The 23,139-nt window shown below is 35.4% G+C and overlaps 1 protein-coding gene across 9 annotated transcripts in view; it reads left to right on the forward strand.

The window, feature by feature from the left end:
- Znf385b (zinc finger protein 385B) overlaps positions 1-23,139 on the forward strand; it is a 398,961-nt gene that overhangs the window by 245,456 nt on the left and 130,366 nt on the right. The window contains exon 1 of one of the 9 annotated variants that reach the window (XM_070019894.1): positions 4,759-4,843. The exons of 7 other annotated variants lie outside the window; for them this stretch is intronic. The gene's annotated coding sequence lies outside the window, so the exon portion shown is untranslated. Of the gene's footprint in view, positions 1-4,758; positions 4,844-10,368; positions 10,376-23,139 lie in introns of those variants that run through there. One more of the 9 variants, XM_070019914.1, reaches the window with a different exon arrangement.

Genomic DNA, 23,139 nt, shown 5'->3' on the forward strand with positions numbered 1-23,139 from the left:
TTTCTCACTTATGGCAAGAGTTCCTCTATGTCCCCTAAGACAATGACTTTGTGTCATGGTTTGGATAGCATATTGTTGTCCTACTTAAAAGCACTTTATGGCATTGAGCCTCTTCTTTGTCTGAACTAGTTTCAAAGCAACTGATGTCAAAAATAACATCAGCTTACAATGGGCTTACAAGAGTGATGGTAGTTTTAGTAACTGAGTCAACCCTAGGCCAAATGCCACTTGTCAGCTCAAAGTCATATGCGGGGGTGTTATTTTTCTGTGACTTATACTCAAAATATTTGGACTTAGGTATAGATTCTCACAAAGAAGAATAGAAGTCAGCAGTGGGAGACAGTTTCTTCTCTGAGGTAGCATACAGAAACTGTAGGTATTACAAAATGTACGATGAGTTGATGACAATGGCTAAAGTAGGACAGCTTCTATTTGAGAGCACTTGTGAAATCTAATGAAATTAACCTCCTGTCATTTGAATGTTTGTTTAGATCTACTTGTGTGACTGTCAAATTAAGTTGAAGTTATAGCAAATTACTAATTAAATATAGCAAATTACTAATTAAGCAAACTACTAATCTATTCTTTTTGGCTAAGGATTAAAATAAAGCAAAAACAAGCTGAAATAATTAGGGAATAGTATAATTTTGTTGTTATTATTTTGAACTTTTTCCTCTTTTAGTAACTGATCTTATTTTCTTTGGTCTTCTCTTCCTTCTTACCTGCTTATCTTATTCAAAGTTGAAAGAAAAATACCTGTTGTTTTTCTCCATAAACGCCTTTCCTGTCATTTCTTATGTAACCTGGAAGTGCAAACTACTTTTATGTTCACTTTAACCTAATAATATAAAAAACATTAGGAAGGAAAATAGTTATGACTAAGGTGACCATTTAGCTCAGTTTGCTTAGGACATTATCAGTCTCTGCCTATACATAGCAGCTCCTTTCATTCTACAAACTGTCCTGGATTAGACAACAGGTTACATAGTCACCTGAGTTATTACTAAGATGAATTGAAGAATGGTGTAGAAAAATCTAGGAACTTTTTCTACAAGTGGTCGTGGTAATTGGCATTTTGAGCAAATTAAGTTCATTTCTTCTGTTATTAATAACTACAAGGAAAAAATGGACTGTCCTGACACTTGAACCTTTGCATGCTCTTCAAAATTGTTCATCTTTTAGGAGTGCTCTCAGACACTTGAACAATGGTTCTTGTTAACATGTATGAAAACTGAACTACTCAAAATTATTGTAGATTTACAATTAATAAAAGGAAATTTCCATCAATAATTGAAGAAAGGTTTGCTAAGAACATTCCTATTCAGAATTATATTTTAGAAATATGAATGGAAATTTTAATCAAATGTGGTCATTATAAATTTTTTAAAATATTCTAAGACACTCTTGCAAAAACATATTTAAGTAGAAAATATTTGAAATGCTCAGAAAACCAAATAAAAATCAGTAGTGCTCGTTCAGATACTTTAATCTTCTTTTTCATGTATTATTTCTGAAGGCTGCTATGTTTCAGTGTTTGCTATAGTTTAAAGAAGGTATTTTTTGCCTCAAACAATAGTTTCATTTACATCAACAGCAAGGAATTAATTTTTATCATAATTAAAAGCAATATTAACATTTGGGGGAATTTAATTGAATCTGAGGAAAGTTATTTCCTTTGTCTTTTCAACAATACTTCTTAATAGTGGGTTAAATATTTTTTTAAAAGGTTGCTAAAATAGCTTGGGTTTTCCAGTCCTCAAGTAGTTTAAAAGAGACAATATTCCCACATGGAAATTCAATGTTCATTTATGAGATACTTAATAGAAGGTTGTGGAAATTTTTGAGAATCTATTTGGGCCTGCTCTCAATAAAATAAAACATGAAAGAGTTAAAGCATCTGATAGATAGAATTGCTGAATACCATCCTTAAACCATTTATACATAAGCTTTCAATTAGGGTTAACTCATTTTCAATTTAACTTTTTCTACCTTGTTAAAAATTAGCATACTGCAATAACTGCATCCGAGTCATGAAATAGTAGAGCATAATTCCAAAAAGAGCTTTTATAGTATAGTTCTTTCTATAGAAATTATTTTCCGAAAATCTTACATACACTTCTCTTCAGTATTCTTTTTCCCAATTACTAAATAGTAGCACTTTTATTGAGTGAAATTTTCTTTTTAGGTTTCCTCTATTATAATGGTGACATGAGGTTAATCACAATGTTGTGCTTTCATTTTCAGTTTTTTAATGAAGTACTTACTTATTGCCAAAGGAAAAGTTCCTATGAAAAAAATAGCCTGTTCTGAATGTTACAATAGAATTGTGTATTTTAGCCACCCAGTTTGCAGAGTCAATTAAGTTATAGTGGTCAGTGCTATATGTACGAACTAATAAAAATGACAGTTATTTTAAAAATAGTTGTGGTATTGTGTTTTCAAGCAGACATTAGGTTTGCCATGGGAACTATCAAAAGGAAGAGGTTGTAGAGAGCTCCTTTGTATCACTGTTGAGAGATTGACATGTTTTCTACCTTTAAAGAGCTTCATATGTTTCTTCATAAATTAGCATGTGCACATGTTTCCTGTGTATTACTTTGGAAAATACAGTGCTTCTCTCAAATTTGTAATCACTAATAATATTACTTCTAAACCAATCTGTTTCCTTACTCTGGCCAACTTCCTAATATGTAAAAAAAATTACAATTGAAGTCACTGGGTCAGAAGGAGACCTAGGCCTTTTGTAATGGGCCTACAGAAAGATAAGATTCAATCCCAACGTCTGATCCTTGATGAATCACTGAGAGACTCTACATAAGTCTCAATTGATCTATGAATTATAAACTTCTGTTTATCTAAGATATCCATTATATCCAATGCAGAAGGAAAAAAAGAAAAATCTCTGTGAACTCTCAGAGAGAACTAGATCATAGAGGAAGTAAGCCAAGGCAAAGCATATGCCAAAGCATGGATTGAATCGTCAATTGCATTATAACTCACCTGCAGATTTACCAGATGAAAAGGTCACCATTTTGGTAAACAGTCTTGAAGGTACTTTTAAAATGGCACTGGAAAAGAAATTTTCATTAGCAGAGAGGAACTCTCTATTAATAAAGTCTATCAAAAAAGCAGCAGTAACCAGCCCTACTTCTGCAACTCTTGCCTTTCATTGAGTTCTCATGGTCTGTTTGGGAATTGTAGCTCCTTAATTGCTGTCTGTATTTTCCTAGACAGTAAAGTATACATTCTACTTGAAGTATAACATATTCTTATAAAATTATTCCAGTTTTGCTTAATCCAAACCATGCTAATACAAATCACATAGGAAGAATCAATAAAACTTTCTGTGTGGAATACATCAGAAAAGAATAAAACATAACAGCCTAAAAGTATTTTTAATAAGTTTTTTATGGTGAAAATACCATCCAGAGGGGTTACAATTACATGAGCAAGGTAATGAGTACATTTCTTATCAAGCACTGGCCTGCTCCTTTGTTTCCCCTTCCCATCCCTTCCCATCCCCCACCCCCTGCCCCGTGCCAAAGTTGTAAAGATCATTTTTCGACATAACGTCTTGCACATCTCATTGTTGCAGTGGGTCCACCTGTATCCCTATTTAAATATTTTGTTTTTTCCCTTCCCCTCCACAAATTATACCAACATCAAATACAGTGAAAACAGGGGTCATACCATGGGGGAGGGGCATACAAAGCAACAAAACAATAACCTTATAAATATGTTAGAAACAATAGCAAGGAAAAAAACCACTATATTCACCAGGACTTTTGGTTTTATTCAAATTTACAGTGGTATCATTACAATGTATTCATCGCTTCAATTTTCTTCATGTTTGTTTTATTTAAATACTAGAGTATATTCTACAGTGTGACTTTGTCATGCCATAGCTTATTCATCTATTTCACAAACAACAAACATTTGTGTTCAATTTTTTGGCTACCAGAATTCATGTCTAAGTGAAAAGTGGCATATGAATCCCATTGTAGTTGTCTCAGTTACTTGGATGGTGTGTGTGTGTGTGTGTGTGTGTGTGTGTGTGTGTGTGTGTGTGTGTGTGTGTGTGTGTGTATTTTCAAAGATAACAGTTGGTATTCTGGAATTAGGAAATTCTTTCCTACCTCAAGGTTTTATATTATTCTCTGGTGGAATTTATGACAGTTCTTTTCACATTAATTACCCTGAGATGTGATGATTACAAGAATGGATGAAGCAGTGTTGTCGTTATGTTTAATGTTCTCTGACATAGTTTCTCTGACATTTAAGTATAAATTATGTGTACACAGGAACAATCTTTCAAACTATTTTAAACTAAGTCCTATACAAAGAAGTATACTCTTTAGGAATCAGTTCGAAATTACTTTGCTGTGTCCTAATTTATAAGCTTTTTCCCTTCAGCTGTATATTCCAGAAGAGATGAGACTTAACTCATCGTCTTTCATATTGCGTCCTTATCTTTTATAAAGAATCCCAGGGCTGCTTCTACGAGAGGGTTCTGCATTTCTTCTCATTCATTACTCTTCTTGTTTAAACTGTTACTAAACTTGTATTAGAAAAGTGAACTCGAACTTAGATGTTATCATTGTGAGGCCTTAGAACCTTCAGAGGTTTTGAAGGATAGGAAAGTAGCACTTAGCTCTAGAAGATGCATAAAAATGCTGGCCAGCAAAGTCAGCCATGGGGAGCGGACGGTCTGCGCTTGCGCAGTCCTTCCGGCCTAGCCCTCCCAGAGGTCTCCTCCTTCGCACCGCAGAGCCAACCGCTCTGGGCCTGCCCTCCCCTCCATGCTTTTATCAGAGAACTGGATTCGGAACTTTCAGTGGTTCAGGTAGGCCTGGTCATGACCTTTTCCCTGCCTGAGCTTCAGGGCCGGGTGGAGAAAGGTGGAAGTTCAGGACTTGGGACGCAGGATCTACCTGGGGCACTGCTGGGAGCAGCAGACGCGACCCGGGGTTGAAAAGCCCGACTGTCACCCTCTACAAGCCTCCCGGGAGACCTGAGGATGTCCTCAGCGGACACACGGCACCCTCTGGTCCGCCATGCCCTGCAGGGCGTGTTTGTGCCAGACACAGTTTACACACTCCTGGGCAGTTTCACTGCAGGGCTTGTGTGTGTCACAGCTCACATATACAGACACTGTAACATGTGTATGTTACACGCAGTTTACCCACATGAAGTGCCACTCTAGTCATGTGTGTATGTTACACAGAGACACAATTGACCCACACACACAGGCAGAGCTTTATTATAGTTAGGTGTGTAGGTCAGACACAGACATACCTACTTTACAATTAGAAGGAAGCTCTTAAGGCTTCTGGAAACTTCAACCTTCTAGGAATGTTACTGTTATTAGTCATTAGGAGTAAAAGTGAATCAGTTAAGTCATTCATCTTAGGGGAAAGCTAGAATAATTAATGCTTATAAAGCATTATAGAAAATTCTAAAAAATAATAAAAAGGGAAATTAAAAGGAAAAATAAAGTCATTATTAATTGAACTACCTCTTCCAGGTTGTAAAATAATGTTAAAATAGGTGGAAATGGAAGGTCAGAGTACCAAGTGCCAGGCATTTGGCTTAAACTCCATGCGCACATTGTTTTATGTGGTATTATGAAAGGAAATGGAACATAATGTCTATATTATAAGTGAAATGTTTGAGACTTAGAGGTACTCATTTTATTTGATGAGGTCTTGGAATCAGTGGTACATGAATTCACTCACAATGATCAGGTTCGAGAGACGGTTGTGTTATACTCTGTCAGTCTGGATAAACTAAAATGAGCAGCCATCTACAGGGGCAGGATGGGCCAGCAGTTTTAAAGAGGTTAGGTGACTTCCCCCACGTGACACACACCTTATACAATAGCTAGGATGTTATCTCAGGCCCTTTTGCGGGGGGAGTGACAGGGAGGGAGAGGGGGGGGAGGTTAATGGGTATCCTGGTCCTGAAGCTTGATCTCAGGGCCTGAACACTGTCCCTTAGCTATTTTTTTTTTGCTCAAGGCTAGCATTCTACTACTTGATCCACAGTCTACTTCTGGCTTTTTGGTAATTATTGGAGATCAGAGTTTCACAAACTTTCCTGCCCTGGCTGGCTTTGAACAATGTGTGTCATATTTCATCCTTCTGAGTAGCTAGAATTACACGTGTGAATTACACCTGGCTCCAGACCATTTTAAATATATATATATATATATATAAATTTACTAAATATATATTTTCTTACTTTCTCCCCTTTATATTTTTATTCTTATAGTAACAATTTAATGAACACTAAATTGAATATCTGACTATAATTAGATTTATATCACAAAAGAAAAATCAGATCAACAGTAAGTTCAAACTAACAATAAACGTTTGTATAAAAAGATTATTGTTTTTTTCAAATTGGTCTGCTACATAGCTGTGCATGAGATACAGTTACCAAAGTGGGATAGTTCACAAACTCATTTGGAATCCAGTATCTAAACTGATTCACATTGCTCCATTTAATCATGTAGCTCTATAGAGTGAAGCTTGATTAAATATTTTTTAATTCAGGGATTACAAACTAAATTCTGGGCTGAGAATGTGGCTTTGTGGTAGAGTCCTTGCCTAAAATTCATGAAACCCTGGGTTTTATTCCTCAGTACCACATAAACAGATAAAGCTAAAATGAGTAGCCATCTACAGAGGCAGATATAGATAATGACTGCTCCTTGCAGAATGTGCCAGCAGAAGTTTAGAGTGCTAGCCTTTAGCAAAAGAAGCTCAGGAACAGTGCCCAGGCCTTCAGTATGAGCCCCAGGACTGGCATCATCATCATCACAAATTAAAAATTTAAATTAAATTCTGGGATTCTCTTGTAAGACATATTTCGCCATCTCTCAGAGAGCAGGGAGACCTATAGTTTAAAGAAACACTGATATACTTTCCAAGGAGCCCACTCATGAAATAATCTGTCCTTTCCTAACTTCTTTTTGTTCTCTTCCTTGATAATTCTTTTTTCCCATGAAGCCATCTCTATTTAATTTGTGTTTGATGGATGAATGGACAGGAAGCTGAACTACCCAGTCCCTGACTTTCTGCTGCTACAGGCAGAAAGAAATTAAACCAGTTAGAGCAAAATTAAATCCCTCATTTATTCTCTATAGTTGCTCTATGGAGCAGCTAGAGAGTAATGATGATTTTTATTCTTTCCTAGCATTAAATTTGAGAGGCAAACTGACAAATAACAAGAAAATTCAAAATTAAAGCACTTTCCCATATACTTGGTTATGACTATTATTTAATGCTTAATTGTAACTTTAAATAAATGGGTGCCAACCAATACATGAAATTGTTACACATAACAGAAACTGGCTTGAAAACTAAGGCCAGATATTAAAAGAATAGATGCTGGAGTTGTAAGGTCAGACAATAACAGGTTTCTGAAATCCTAAGGTATATCCTAATGCAGAGTTGTTGGTACAAGGCTGGGTAGTTTTTTATTGTCATGATCACTGTTGTTGTTTATGACATTTTTCTTGGTATAGTCATCAAGTTCAGGCCTCCTGTGTCATCACATTTTTCCTTTTCAGATTCACCACCATTGGTGATAAGTCAGGAACATCCATGTACACAAAGGAGAGTACATTATAACATTTGAAGATGGAAAAGGAAAGAGTCTTCAGGCATTTGGCAGGCTGACCTCAGGGCTGTCAAGCAAATTATGCCAGTCCAGGATGTTGGCTCAGAGGATCACTGTAGTATGGCATATGATGAATGAGTGGTTTTCATGGCCTCAGGCTGAGTCTTGACAAGAGAAAGACTAAGCAGGAAAATGATCTTAGCAATCATGGTGGGAAAGACAGAAATCAAATACTACCTCCTGCTTCCTGCTTATGTGAGGAATGGCAAGACTGGGTCTTGACATATAGAATTCTAAATATAAATGAAAGAGACATGATCTTTCTTATTCATTTCCACCTCTGAAATGTAAATCTGCCTGAATAAAACAGAATTGCCTTTTATTTTAAGTTTTGCTGATATAGAGCAAAGGGTCAACAAAATACTCATGTGAGCAGTGGAGATCAGAATGGGTATTGACACAAGTCTCACTCAGTCTTCATAGTTAAGTATGCCAAGTCTGCATATTCAAGGGCCATCAATTCTTAATGCAATATAAAAGACATTTTTATCTCCCAAGAGATTCTAAACATAGCACAAGTTTGTTTTACTTCATAGATTTAAGAAATAGTATTTGTTATTAGAAGGAAATAGAAGTTGAATATTCATTAGTACTCTTGATTCTCTTTTCTGGTTGAAGACTTAAAAGAATCCTGGGCTTGGAAGGAGTTTGTTTATTCTTTTCTTTCTCTTGTATTTTTGGGGATGATGAAAAATTCTACCATCTGTAGGGCATGTGCATTTTAATCCTGTTTTACTCTTAAGCTTCAGCTTTCAGGAAGTTGTTTTATGTTACCTAGATGGCAGAAATTGGCTTCCATCTGACACAGTCTCTGCATTATTAAAATGTAGCAATTGTGCAGATCCTCAATAGACATTTTAGGGCTTCTCATATTAATGTTATATACTATGAACTATTAAAACATCCCAAATAAAATACATTCATAACTGAAGTGTTCTGTATTAATTGTGGACATAAATGTAAAGATATCTCCATGGCCATTAAATACACACACACATACACACACACACACACACACATATCTAATACAAAGATTAAGTCTCATCATAAAAGCAGCTTAGTAACATAATTCAAAGAAAAACATAGTGTTTATCTCTCTATTTTATACTTCAAAAAAGCCCAAATAAACTATGACAATATTAAACTGCTATTGATTATTTAGTATGAAATACTTTAATTCTTGCTCTAAGTTTTTCTTCTGTCAACAAGAATGTATTTACTGAAAGAGATTTTCATGTCCTTTAAAAATTAGCTCAGTACATGCTAACTGGTAGGAACAACCAAGGGAAAGGAAGTGAAGACAAGAAGACAATATATTAAAAAATATAACACTGGGGCTGGGAAGGTGGCTCAGTGGTAAAGCACTTGCCTTGCATGAATGAGGCCCTGGGTTCGATTCCTCAGTACCACATAAGCAAAAAGAAAAAAGCTGGAAGTGGCACTGTGGCTCAAGTGGTAGAGCACTAACCTTGAGCTGAAGAGCTGAGGGACAGTGCCCAGGCCCAGAGTTCAGGCCCACGACTGACCAAAAAAAAATAGATAGATAGATAGATAGATAGAAAGATAGATAGATAGATAGATAGATAGATAGATAGATAGATAGATAGATAGATAGATAGATAGATAAAACACTTTAAAATTAGTCCATATTTGCTCTTAATCAGAAAGAAGTATTAGTTCCATATCAAATATTTGTTTTAATATTTCTGGTGAAAACTTTGTTGAAACAGTAACCTATACAGAGGTTATAAGTCACTACCCTCCTTTCAAATGACACAATGACAAACAATACCAATACAAACCCTAGTTTAATAGTCAAGCAATGTCTTCCACCTTTGATCCCATTCTATAATCTACTAGATGGGAGCTATGGACAAGTCATTTTAACTTCTCTAAGCCTTGCTTTCTCATTAGTAGCAACAGAGGCTTGCACTGAATTTATTGAACTGAGTAAATAATGATTCCACATATGCACAAACTACATGAGAATTAATCTTGCTGGGAGAAAAACAAAAAACAGCCTGACTTAAAGGAGCTAGCCATTGAGTAGGAAAGATAACTATAAAAGTAAAGGTGCACAGCACTGGAGGTGTAGCTCACCTAGCATGTCCAAGGCCAAGGTTCTTTTCTTTACAGTGCTAGAAAATAAAACAGTAACAGTAAACAAAATATTAGGAATATGCAAAAAATGATTTTGTGACTATTAGAGAAAGTTATGTAAATTTACCTTGAAGTCATCATAAAAGAACTGGTAAATCCTATCTGGGTATAGGTAAGAAGAGAAGAATTTGATAAAGAGTAATATATATATATATATATATATATATATATATATATATGTGTGTGTGTGTGTGTGTGTGTGTGTGTGTGTGTGTGTGTGTGTGTGTGTGTGTGTGTGTGTGTGTGTGTGTATATATATATGGCTGGACACCACCTCTAGTTACACAGATGGCAGATTTAAGAGCACAGCCTATAGGGGAACAAATGGAAAAAGCTCTATTTGACATAAGGATTCTGAATTTTGTGAGACTCCATGACAGGTTTCTCAGGAGATCATGAAAGTATCCTGTATATTTTCCAGAAACATTCTGCTAGCAAGATATGGCAAAGACATGGAGAGGGCAAAGATCTTCTGCAAAGCACATAGGAGGAAGGCAATAAGTTTACAGTGGAAGACGAGGAAAAATAAGATGTAAGGGAAATGATTCCCCTAAAATTATTGAATAAATTAGTAATGTAACATTTCTTTGAACTATTGCTGAATTCAATACTGTAACATCTTCATTCAAAGAAAATTTTTCATAAACATACTTAATGAATATTTTGGAACTTGTAAAATGGCTTGTTTTGACATTGCTTTTAAAGTTATTGATATTCTGTTGAAAATGAGCTCTATAATGCAAGTGCAGAATAGGTCAAGCATTAAATGTAGTCCTACATTCTAAAGTCATATAATAAGCAAGTAAATAGTCACCCTGAACATGGGGTATATTGTAGCAAGACAAAAGCAATCATTGTGTTTATATCTAGCAATATCATAAAGTAGGTAATACAAATACTCAGATACTCAGATCCTTAAACAAGAATAGCTTCTGAGTAATATCCACAACAAGCCTGAAGTCAGAAATCATGATTTTTTTTATTTTTATTTGGTTGCAGTTGTTACCCTTTTATGGTTACTGTCTATATCATACTAAGACTTTCTGATCTCTTCTTGATCTCAACCTACTGTAAGCTGTCTGCTACTCAGTACACACCAATAAGCAAAGGAATGTCTTCCTAATTCCCAACTCCAGTGGACGTGTCTCACTCCTCATCTTACTTGACCTTTATGCTGTTTATGAAGCTCTCCTCATTTGCCCTCTGTGAAATGAGGATTGTCCTAGTTTTCCCTCACCTCTGTCCACTTTATCACTGTCACATCCATGGGATCCTCTTTCAAACTCTACACTCGCCCTGAGTTGTTTCATCCACACATATGGCTTCTATATATAGGTAGTATGAGTCATGGCCCCGTGTTTCAGAAAAGAAAAGTAACTTTCTACTGGACATCTACCCCTAACTCTTCCTCAAGCATTTGAAATTCAGCACATCAAAAAACTGAACCTAGAGCTTGACCTCTTGTGATCTCAATCTCCTATTTTGTCATGTCCAGCACCCCCTGTTCCTCTGTAGGCATATGTACCTTTTCATACTTCCCTCTCATGCATACCTCCCTCCTTCAAGCAAGCTAAACTCCTTATGGGTTTGAACTCAAGGCTTTGTGCTTTCTAGGTAGTTGCTCTACCACTGGAGCCATAGCCCCAACCTGTAAACTACCTTTACTTCCCCATATATATTGTCCTCATTATAAACTCAGTATTCCCACAGGCAAATGGGCCATTTTGATACTTATAAAGTAGTTATATACATACATATACACCTAGGCAAATATTCCTGGATTTCAGGCCCCTTGGAGGAGGTATCTTCTCCAGAACTTACCTTACTTTGCTATTGTTAAATGTCTATCTTTATAGTTTTATTGGACCTTGTAATTTGTTGCAACCAATTTAAATAATTCATATTTTTAAATTGCATGCCATTCTGAGTAGCACAGTGAAATCTCATTCTGTTCTTATGTATTCATTTCACCCAGTATGTGACTCAGCCCTCAGTATAGCAGATCCATGTTGTACACACTACTCACCTGGTACTCACCTACTACACCCAAAGTGTAGTAGGGTAAAGAGTAGTGTGAAGTATTTCTAACCTTTAAGTAAAAAGGTAAAAGTTCTTGAATTAGTAAAGAATGTACTGATGTCGCTAAAAAGTATGTTAAAAAAAGAAACTGAGAACACTGTAAAGAAAAGTATATTTGTGCTAGTTTTGCTAAAACTGTAAAAATTAAAGGCACAGTGTGTGATATTGCATAGATTTTTTTCATTTTATTTTATTGTAAAAGTGATGTACAAAGGGATTATAGTTACATAAGTATGGTAATGAGTATATTTCTTTTTGATCAGTATTACCCTTCCCTTCATTTACTTCACCCCACTACTCCCCTTCCCTGCAAGTTGTAAAGTTCATTTCCAACATATTGTCTAGTGAGAATTTCTATCACACTAGTTCACTTTTGTCCCACCATTTCTGTGATTTCCCGTCCTTCCCCCAAATCAGATAAACTTATATACAAGACAAAGAGTTCAGAAAGCAGAAATAGTGACCAAGGAGAATAAACCAGAGGAGATAAAAACAAAAACAAAAAAACTGCAAACAGTATACTAAAACAAAAACAAAAACAAAAGGCACTAAATTAAACATTGCAGTACTGTCCACAGTTACAGGCATCCAGGAGATCTTAGGACACAGCTTCCAAGGAAAAGACAGCAGAATGTAACTTTGGTCAAGTAAAATACATTAGTTACTTGATATTAATGAATATTATATGAATACTGAATATTGTATTTATATTTCTTGTAAGTTTAAAATGATTCCAGGTTACAAAATTAATTTTAAAAACAAAGGTCATTGGCCTACATTGTTGTATACTAATTTGGATAGAGCATTATCCATAGTAGGTGAATTTGGGTGTAATCTCCGTGTGTATAGTGATTTTTCGTAGTCTGTGTGCTCAAGACCTGAAGGGTAAAAGAGGGTAAAAATGTGATTGGAAATAACATACAAAAGAAACAAAAAAATCACATAGTACATATTTTATATATATATATATATATATATATATCACATTTTCTTGATCCATCCATCTACTGAGGGGCATCCGGGTTGGTTCCATATCTTAGCTATGCTGAATAATGCTGTGATAAACATAGTTGTTCTGGTAGCTTTAGTATGGCCTTGTTTGTGATCATTTGGGTAAATATCTTAGCTATGGTGAATAATGCTGCAGAAAACATAGTTGTGCTGGTAGCTTTAGTATGGTCTTGTTTGTGATCATTTGGGTAAATGCCCAAAAGTGGGATTGCTGGGTCATGAGGGAGCTCTATGTGTAGTCTTTTGAGGAACCTCCATACTGCTTTCCAGAATGGTTGGAGAAGTTTACACTCCCACCAACAGTGTAGTAGTGTTCCCTTTTGGCCACATCCTCTCCAGCATCTGTTGTTATTAGATTTCTTGATTATAGCTATTTTAACTGGGGTGAGGTGGAATCACAATGTTGTTTTGATTTGCATTTCTTTTATGGCTAGAAAAGTTGAGCATTTCTTCATGTATCTATTGGCCATTCTTATTTCCTCTTCAGAGAAGTCTCTCTTTAAGTCTTTAGCCCCCTTATTAATCAGGAGGTTGTTTCTTTGAGGATTTGTTTTTAGGGAAGAAAAGTAGGAGAAAAATCAGAGAACTGGTAACAAGAAATGTACGTATTACCTTACTTATGCTACTGTAACCCCTCTGTACATCACCTTGACAATAAAAAAAAATCACAACAGAAAAAAAAGAAGAACCCAGAGAAAAAGTTAGTGAGACCTCATATACCTGTCATTGCAGCATCGATTGGACTATTGCAGTCCAAACTTGATCTTGCAAAAAGATCAAGATCCTATTAAGAAAAACAAAAACCAAAGAAAAAGACAAAAAAAAAGAAATAAAAAAGGGATAGGATATGTGTCGTGTGTGTGTGTGTGTGTGTATGTGTGTATGTGTGTGTGGGTGTGTGTGTGTGATTTGGGAAAGGGAAAGGGAATAACAAAATGGTGAGACAAAGGACAAAGGGTCAACCAATGCAAAAGTGACATTCACAAGACACCATGTTGGAAATGAACTCTACAACTTGGGAGAGGAGGGGAGTTGCAGAGGAGGGAAAGTGAGAGAAAACAAGGGAGGGGGTAACAATATTCAATGTTCAAGAAATGTACTCATTACCTTACTATGTGACGGTAGCCCCTCTAACATTACCCTTACAATAAAATAAGTTTTTTTAGAAAAAAATGATAGGAAAAGGAATTCTTATACACATATGTACACACACACACACACACACACACACACACACACACACACACACACACACACACACACACACACACACACACACACACACACACACACACACACACACACACACACACACACACACACACACACACCCCAAAATAAAACAACAAAAAACCTTTCTGGTTTGTGTTTAGTTATTATGATTTTCTAATGTACTATTATATAAACATATAGACAATCTTCATTCACTCTCCATTTCATAATCAGAAGAACTGGAATATTTTGTTTCAACTTTTTCCTGATGGAACATTTTATGAGCAGATGGTCTTTGAGGAGTAGGTAACCAACTGCAAGTGCTATTCATTAGAAAAACACAGATTTGTCACACTGATTCTAAGCAAAGGAAACTGAAGCCCTCTAATAATCTTAAGAGATTAATAGATGGGGGAAAAACTGTTCATTCTAATATCTTATGAATTAACAATTTTCTTTGTATTAATATAAAAAAGATATAATGGAAATTTTCATCCTCACTATTTTGGAATTGTGAGCACGGTCTTTTAACTTCTCTAAGACTAAATGCACTAGTAAGACTGAGTTACTTATACATCCTAAGACATATGTGCAGTCATCTTTTTTTAAATTTTTTTATTGTAAAGATACTGTACAGAGTGGTAACAGTTACATGAGTAAGGTAATGAGTACATTTCCTATGGAGCATTGTTACCTCATCCTTTGTTTTCCCCCTACTATCCCTTCTCTCCCCACCTCCCAAACTCCTCCCTCCCCATTCCCACCCCCAAGTTGTGAAGTTCATTTTCAACACAGTGCCTTGTATATCTCATTGTTACAATGGGTCAACCTGTATCCTTATTTCAGCATGTTGTTATTTCCCTTCCCCTCTCCAAATTAGAAAAATGTATATACAAGATGCAGGGCAATGAAAATAGAAGTTATACCATGGAGGGAAATCATTCAGGAGAAACAAAAATATCACATTGTACATTCAAAACAACAGCAACAAAGTTAAAAGTCTCTTTTGTCCATATCTTGCAGTTCATTTCGCTTATATGGTCATATGCACATAGTTTTTTACCTTTTCTGCTTGTCTGCTAAGATTATCCTAGAGGTATACTAGTTATTGCAAATAAGGGAAACCATGGGACCTATGTTTCTTTGGGTCTGGCTTACTTCACTTAATATAATTTTTTCAAGTTTTTCCATTTCCTAACATTTATATGTGTGTGTGTGTGTGTGTGTGTGTGTGTGTGTGTGTGTGTGTGTGTGTGTGTGTGTGTATATACACACATTTTCTTGATAGATTCATCTACTGAGGGACAGTTGGTTCCATATCTTAGCTATGGTGAATAATGCTGCAATAAACAGGTGTGCTGGTAGCTTTAGTATGGCCTTGTTTGTGATCATTTGGGTAAATGCTCAAAAGTGGGATTGCTAGGTCATAGGAGAACTCTATGTGGAGTCTTTTGAGGAACCTCCATACTGCTTTCCAGAATGATGAAACAAGCTTACACTCCCACCAACAATGCAGTAAAGTTCCCTTCTGTCCACATCCCCTCCAGCATCTGTTGTTATTAGAATTCTTTTTTTATTTTTTATTGTGAAAATACTGAAGTTCTTGATTATAGCCATTCTAACTGGGGTGAGATGGAATCTCAATGTTGTTTTGATTTGCATATCTTTTATGGCTAGAGAAGTTGAGCATTTCTTCATGTATCTATTGGCCATTCTTACTTCCTCTTCAGAGAAGTTGCTCTTTAAGTCTTTAGCCCAGTTATTAATCAGGTGGTTGTTTCTTTGAGGATTTGTTGTTGGGGATTTAATGTTTTGAGTTCTAAGTATATTTTAGATATGAGGCCCTTGTCTGTTGTATAGCTAGTGAAGATCTTCTCCCAATCCGTGGGCTTTCCATTGATCTTGCTAGCTATGTCCTTTGTCATGCAGTAGCTCATGCAGTCTTCTTAAAATGAAAATGCCAACTAGATTACTATGTGCCAATTCACCAATAAAATTAGTACTCTCAAGAGACTTCTTCTAGTTTTCATTGATAATCCAGAAATGGTTTATCCCATTGTGTGGAAGTCCAGCTACTCCACATTGTTGCTTGGGCACTTCTGATCGTTAACATTTCTTTTGTGCAGACTCAGCTCACTACCACTTCTACTTTCCAGGTCAGAGGAAGGAAGAAATCAGGATGAAATACACAAATGTGTGCCCCTGTGAAAATATGACCCAGAAATGAAATCACTTCCATCTCATTGTCCATAACCTACTCATCTCCCTGGCCATCACCTCTCACGTGTCCCAACTAATTTCAAAGAAAGCTCAGAGATATTTTTATTTTTATTTATTTAAAAAAAATTATTTTGGTTTGTCATGGAGCTTGCATGTTGTCCCTGAGCTTTTTTTGCCCAAGGCCAGCGCTCTACCACTTTGAACCACAGCACCACTTCCTGTGAGATTCTTTTTTCTTTTAACTAGGAAGCAGTTTTCTAATTCATAAGTCTGTTATCTGTTAACAGACTTATGAATCATGGAGATTAGCAAGACAACTAGGAGTTCCTGCCATAGTACCTAGAGTAGTGCCTGACATAGAATATGTACTCACCAAATGTTCTTTTTAAAGATAATTGGAAGATAATTAGGGTGAAAAGAAATAGTAAGTAGGAGCAATTTATAACTTTTGTATTATTCAGTAGTTAGGACAGCCCTTCCTAAGAAGATAGGTTTACATTAAAAATTTTTATTATCTTCTTACAAATTTAAACACTATTCTCAAGAGATAAGATTTATATTCATTATAGTGAAAATAGCCCTCAAAACTAATTTATTAAAGCATACTTGTTTTTATGTTTAACAACTTCAGTTTGTCTCCAATCTAGCTCAGGAAATCCAGTAGATTCACATAGATTAATTTACAAAGAACACTGCCTCCCAGAAAAAAAGAAAAAATATGAAGTAAACTCTGTTAGTTTTAATGTAGTATTTGTAAATTCAATTGGCTTAAGAATATTTTTGTTAATCAGAATTTATTTGCTATCTACACTTTGTGTGAATTCAGTTGGAAGGTTTTAGTAATACCTTTATTACATCATTTTTTTCTCAATTTGATAGGTTTGCTTCCCTGAAACCTCTTGAAGTTGGACAGTTTTATTGTAGGTACTTTAGACTGAGCCCCATTCATGCTTACCTTGCCGAGGATAGTCTTAAAATTCTATGGACCACAACCCCAGGTTGTCAACTCCTCATGTGATTTATCAGACCACACTGTTAACACAGTTGACAGCTCAACAAGAATCAGTTGGGCCTGCTCTTTGGGTGACATTGGCAACATGAGGGGTGAACATGATACATGATACTAGTTATATTAATCTGCCTACACTGCCATAACATAATACCACTGACTTGCTTACCAAATTTAATTCTGGAAGTGGCGTTGTAACTCTCAAGTGGTAGAGCACTAGCCTTGAGCCGAAGAGCTGAGGGATAGCGCCCAGGCCCAGAATTCAAGCCCCACAACTGATAAAACAACAACAAGGAAACCAGAAATTTAGTTCTTACATTTTGAGAGAACCAGGAGATACTGGTTCTAGCTAGTTCATTTTCTGGTAAGTAATCTCTTCCTGGATTGTACTTCTCCATGTCCTCCCATCAGAGAAGCAACTATCTCTAACATATTTATATTGTGTTAAGACTACTTACTACACAATGGGAGAGGGTCACAAATATGGAATCCATGACACTAAGCTTTCTTTTAAATATTATGACACCCAAAAGGTGATCTATTTACTTGGGTTAGGCCATCATAGGCAGCCTTCCTACAATTTCTAACAGTACAAGAAAATGCTATTGTAAAGTCATTCTCTAATGAGATATCTAGTTTAAAATCATCTAGTGACCCTGCAGATTACTTTGGGAGTTAAAGAGTATGAAAGTTTTACAATTGTAATGAAATTATATATTTAGAGGATCCTATAATTTTCTTACTTACATTATCTCTTAGATCCTCATGGTAACTTAGTGAGCATAGCTACAATGTTTTATTGTCTGTATTTTATAATATTAGAAAATTGAAGTTTAGAAATGTTCAGTGATATCCTGGAATACTCAGGGCTAATGATGGACACCGAGATTCAACTTCAGGCCTTCAGATTTCTAAATCACGTTAAACTGAATGTGAGCTAGAATTTAATTCCAAAGTCCCTAGTTTGGTATGATTTGAAGTTCTATAACTTACTAACAATGGGTGGGCAAGTGACTCTTAACTCCTTAAAATCCTCATGCTTGTCTGTGACATGGAAATAATACTCTGCTTCATAGGGTTCTCATGAAAATTAAATTATGGAATGCACAGAAATCACTACAAAGAAAATAGTTCAAATTATTTGTTATTATTTTAAGCACATGTTAAATCTTATTTCATTAAATTGAACTCTGAAATAAAGTTTATACATTTTATTGGACTCTAGGATAAATTACTATTCATAGATAAGCTATTGACAGGTCTTAAAATCTTGTAAGATTTTAAGTTGTATAAAATTCCTAATTTGGATTTTGGATTCTTTGCAAATACAAAAATATAATCATTTCAATATATGTCTGTATGTATACTTATTCATATATTTATTCAAGTATATATCCATGCCTGGTTAAGCAAGATATTAAACTAGTAAGCAGCTGACAGCTATAAACATAACTGCTATCTGTACTTCAAGTTAACAGGAAATTTTTAATTATCTACCTTTGGTTTAAGGTTACTTTATCCTCATTAATTAAAAAATGAGTTTGAAATTCTCATTTTTCATCTCATGCCAGTAAGACAATTAGCAGTCAATATATGCTAATAGCTATGATTAAAAAAACTTTAAGGAAACAAAGATTTCACTTGGAATACAAAGGGGAAGTTTTGTATTTATATTTTCTTTTTTTGGGGGGGGAAATCCGGTCATGGGGCCTGAACTCTGGCCTGGGACACTGTCCCTTGAGCTCTTCAGCTTAAGGCTAGCACTCTACCACTTGAGCCACAGCACCACTTCCATCTTTTTTTCTTATGTGGTGCTGAGGAATCGAACCCAGGGCCTCAGGCATGCAAGGCAAGCACTCTACCACTGAGCTGCCTTCCCAGCCCAAGTTTTGTATTTTCAAATTTCTTCATATTAGTAAAGATTTGACACCCCCACATGTAACTATTTGCTCCTTAAAGTACCTCATTTTTCCCTATAACTCAGCATAAGATTTCAACTAATGAGGTCATTGTCATGTAGGCTTATGCCAAACCTGATTAGGAAGCAGTCTCTTAATATACTCATATTTGTAGGTAGTTTAATTACCTATAAGAGGAAATTAACAACACATACTTTAATTTGTTGTTCACATCAGTTTTGATTCTCATATGGTAGAAGTAATTAGGGAATTTCATACATTTTCAGTTTAATATGCCTGCATGTTTTTGAATGTACAGGTAAAGGAATTTTCTTATTCAACTAATTAGTTCTAGTTTAACTTTCATGAAGGAGGTCAAATAAGCTTTGTTCCATAGAAGAAACAACACCAAATCAAAAGTTAACACACTTGACGCAAAATTTATTAGCAATGTAAATGTCATTACCTCTGATTTGTGATCAGCTGTATAAACAGTGAAGTGCCAATGTGACTTTCAGACTTCAGGAACAGAATGTGATGAATTGAAAAGTAAAAATATTATTTCTCCCTGATGTGGATGTTAGTCGGTGCTACTCATGAATAGAATTTACTAATACTGATAACTTAAGTAGTGATTTGCACCTAGACAGGGTTTTTAAGAATATGTGAGACAATGAGATAGATGATATCAAAATTTCTTTATGTGGTTTGCAGATAGTTCCAGTGTGACCAGATATACATAGATAAATATTACTTAGTGGGAGAGCAAAATTGATTTGAGAGGACAAAATGAGAATACCTGTTATGTTAATTTGTTTTTATTTATAATTATTAAAATTTTGATATTTCTTATCTCACAGTATTTCCCCAGAAAGTGCAGTTGCCTATTAGTTTTTTCACAATTCTGTCATGGTCATGATCATGTATGACTGTTTTAGTTTCCCAACTAGCTTTTCACAAGAAGGGCCAATGTCTTATTCATCATGAACACAAATCCTGGCTTATAAAGAATGCAATATAAATATTTGAAAAATAAATTGGAAGTTGTGAATAGACATCTAATATACTTGAATGTGTAGTTCATATATATTTATAAATATTACATGATGACTATTAATGTATCTATAGGTACGTATATATACATCCCACATCAAAGTACTGTCACTAGTTAAGAAAGTGATTAATATCTAAGGCATCTAGCCAGAAATTATACCATATAATTATATGATGAGAAATTGTTGAAGTAGGAAAAACATTTTAAAACCTATTGATTTCTTAATGTGAGGTAAAATGAATACATGCTTATTTTTTAAATACATGCAACTTAGGAGATATTTGTTTGCCAACTACACATCAGACAACAGCCTAATATCCAGAATATTCAGAGAACATAAAAAATAAACTCTCATAAAACAAACAACCCAATTAATAAATATGCTAATGACCTAAAGAGAGTCTTCTCAAAAGAAGTAAAAATCGCTAATAGCCCCATGAAGAAATGCTCAGCATTTCTGGCCATAAAGGAAATGCAAGTCAAAACAACATTGATATTCTACCTTACCCCAGTTAGAGTAGCCATTATCAAGAAAATAACAAATGCTGACGAGGGTATGGCCAAAGAAGAATGCAACTACAACGTTGATGGGAAAGGGAAAGTAAACTTGTTCACTCTGGAAAACAGCATGGAAGTTTCTTTAAAAAAGCAATCATAGAACTACCCTCTGATCCAGCAATTTCATTCCTGGTCATTTACCCAAAAGATTACAAACCAGGACACCCAGCACAGTTATGTCTATTGTAGCACTATCATAGCTACAATACGGCATCAGCCCAGATTCCACTCAATGCATGAATGGATAAAGAAAATGTGGAATATATATATATATATATATATATATATATATATATATATGTATATAGATAGTGGAATTTTAGTCATCTGTTAGTCATCTGTTAGAATGATATTGCATCATTTGTAAGGGAATCACAAAACCAGGAAAAAGTATGTTAGAATTACCTCATAAACTTACAAGTAAGTATGTTGAGTGGTATGCAAATACATAAAAATGTATTAATAAAATATGGTATATTCAAGTGAGAACTCAAATAGTGTAATAGTACAAAGTCAAAGTTCAACAAAATAAACACCAGGAAGTGGTGGATTGGATTCAAGGAGAAAAGGGTAGAGGAATGAAGAGAAGGAGAATACAATCAATAATTCAATGTATATACAACAAAATTAAGGAGAGTGAAGGAGTAGGCTGGGAGAGATGGATAAGAATGTTGAAGGGGTGACACTGATCAAGATGCAGTCTCAAGAGGCAGCTTTGAGTGATTTTCCATTATTCTTGCTCTTAAAAGACAAAGTCTCTTCATCCAGTTTTCCTGGGGAGTCTGCTTATTGTCTCATAATGTATTCTCAAAGCTTCATGAAAAAAATCTTAGTTTTTACTTTTTTAACCCACTGGAATATTTTTTCTCCATTCCATACTCGTTCATTTCCAGATAATGATTACTTTCTACTTCCTCATATTCATATTCAATTTTCTCTACATTTTTCATATCTCATATGAAGGAAGCTTGAAGCCCTGTGTTAAGATATTTTCCTCAGATCTTCTCAATCAAAAAAATTAATCCTTATCACAACACATTTAACTTCTGGATCAAGAAGGTAAATGTAACAGTGCAGCAGACATGACTAGAATAAGATAACTAGTTAGATTTACTCTGTATTTGTTGAAATACCAGAATTTTTATTGTTATTATAAAGGTGATGTACAGAGGGATTACAGTTACATAAGTAAATGTTACCCCTCCTCTCACTCTCACCTAGTTTTTTCCTCCTGTTCCCATCCACAAGTGGTATAGTTAGTTTTCAACCTAGTATCCAGCGAGTACCTTTACCTTTCCCTCCATTTCTGTGCCTCCCCTTATACTCTCAAAGATATACAAATGAACAAACTGGACAAAAAGAAAACAAAACAACATAAAAGAAAAAAACCTAGCCGGGCGCTGGTGGCTCACGCCTGTAATCCTAGCTACTCAAGAGGCTGAGATCTGAGGATCTCGGTTCAAAGCCAGCCGAGGCAGTAAAGTCCGTGAGAGTCTTATCTCCAATAACCACTAGAAAGTCCGAAGTAGCACTGTGGCTCAAGCGGTAGAGTGTTCGCCTTGAGCTAAAGAGCAGGGACAGCACCCAAGCCAAGAGTTCAAGCCCCACCACCGACCAAAAAGAAAAGAAAAAGAAAAAACTTCTTGTTTCCAATTCCTGAAACTCTTTTGATAAATATTATTTTGTATGATCAGATTCACATAGACATTGTGCCTTTGTGTTCCAATCCTTAGAGTATCTTCCTTTGATCTCACTGTGTGTGAATGCCTAGATATAGCAGAAATTTTTTAAGGCCATGTTGAATATAGAATTAGAGTTTGGACCTCACAACACTGCCTCATGCCTGTTCAGGACAGAAGTTATTAAATTTTTATCTAAAACTAATGTACATAAAATAATTATGTTTGTGTATAAAGATACTAACAGTACCATGTGGTAAGTATGGAAGTGTAGAATTCAATGAAAGGACAATTTACCTAGCCTAAGTGGTTCAAGACGTCTTAAAGATTGATAGTAGACTGTAATTCTTCTAGTTGGGAACCAGAGATCAGGAGATTGCAGTTTGAAGCTAGTACTGGATAAAATTTCACAAGCCTTCTCTCAACCAATGGCTGGGCTTAGTGGTTCATAGCTACAAGGGAAGTAAAATGACTGGATATGGTGGTATATGCCTAGCATCCCATCTAGATACTAAGTAGACAGCACAAATAGGAGAACTGTGGTTTAGCCTGGACCAGACATAAAGTGAGACATTC

This window comes from Dipodomys merriami, unplaced genomic scaffold (genome assembly GCF_024711535.1).
Source record: "Dipodomys merriami isolate MVZ:Mamm:240054 unplaced genomic scaffold, mDipMer1.0.p SCAF_1, whole genome shotgun sequence".
Classification (NCBI taxonomy): Eukaryota; Metazoa; Chordata; class Mammalia; order Rodentia; family Heteromyidae; genus Dipodomys; species Dipodomys merriami.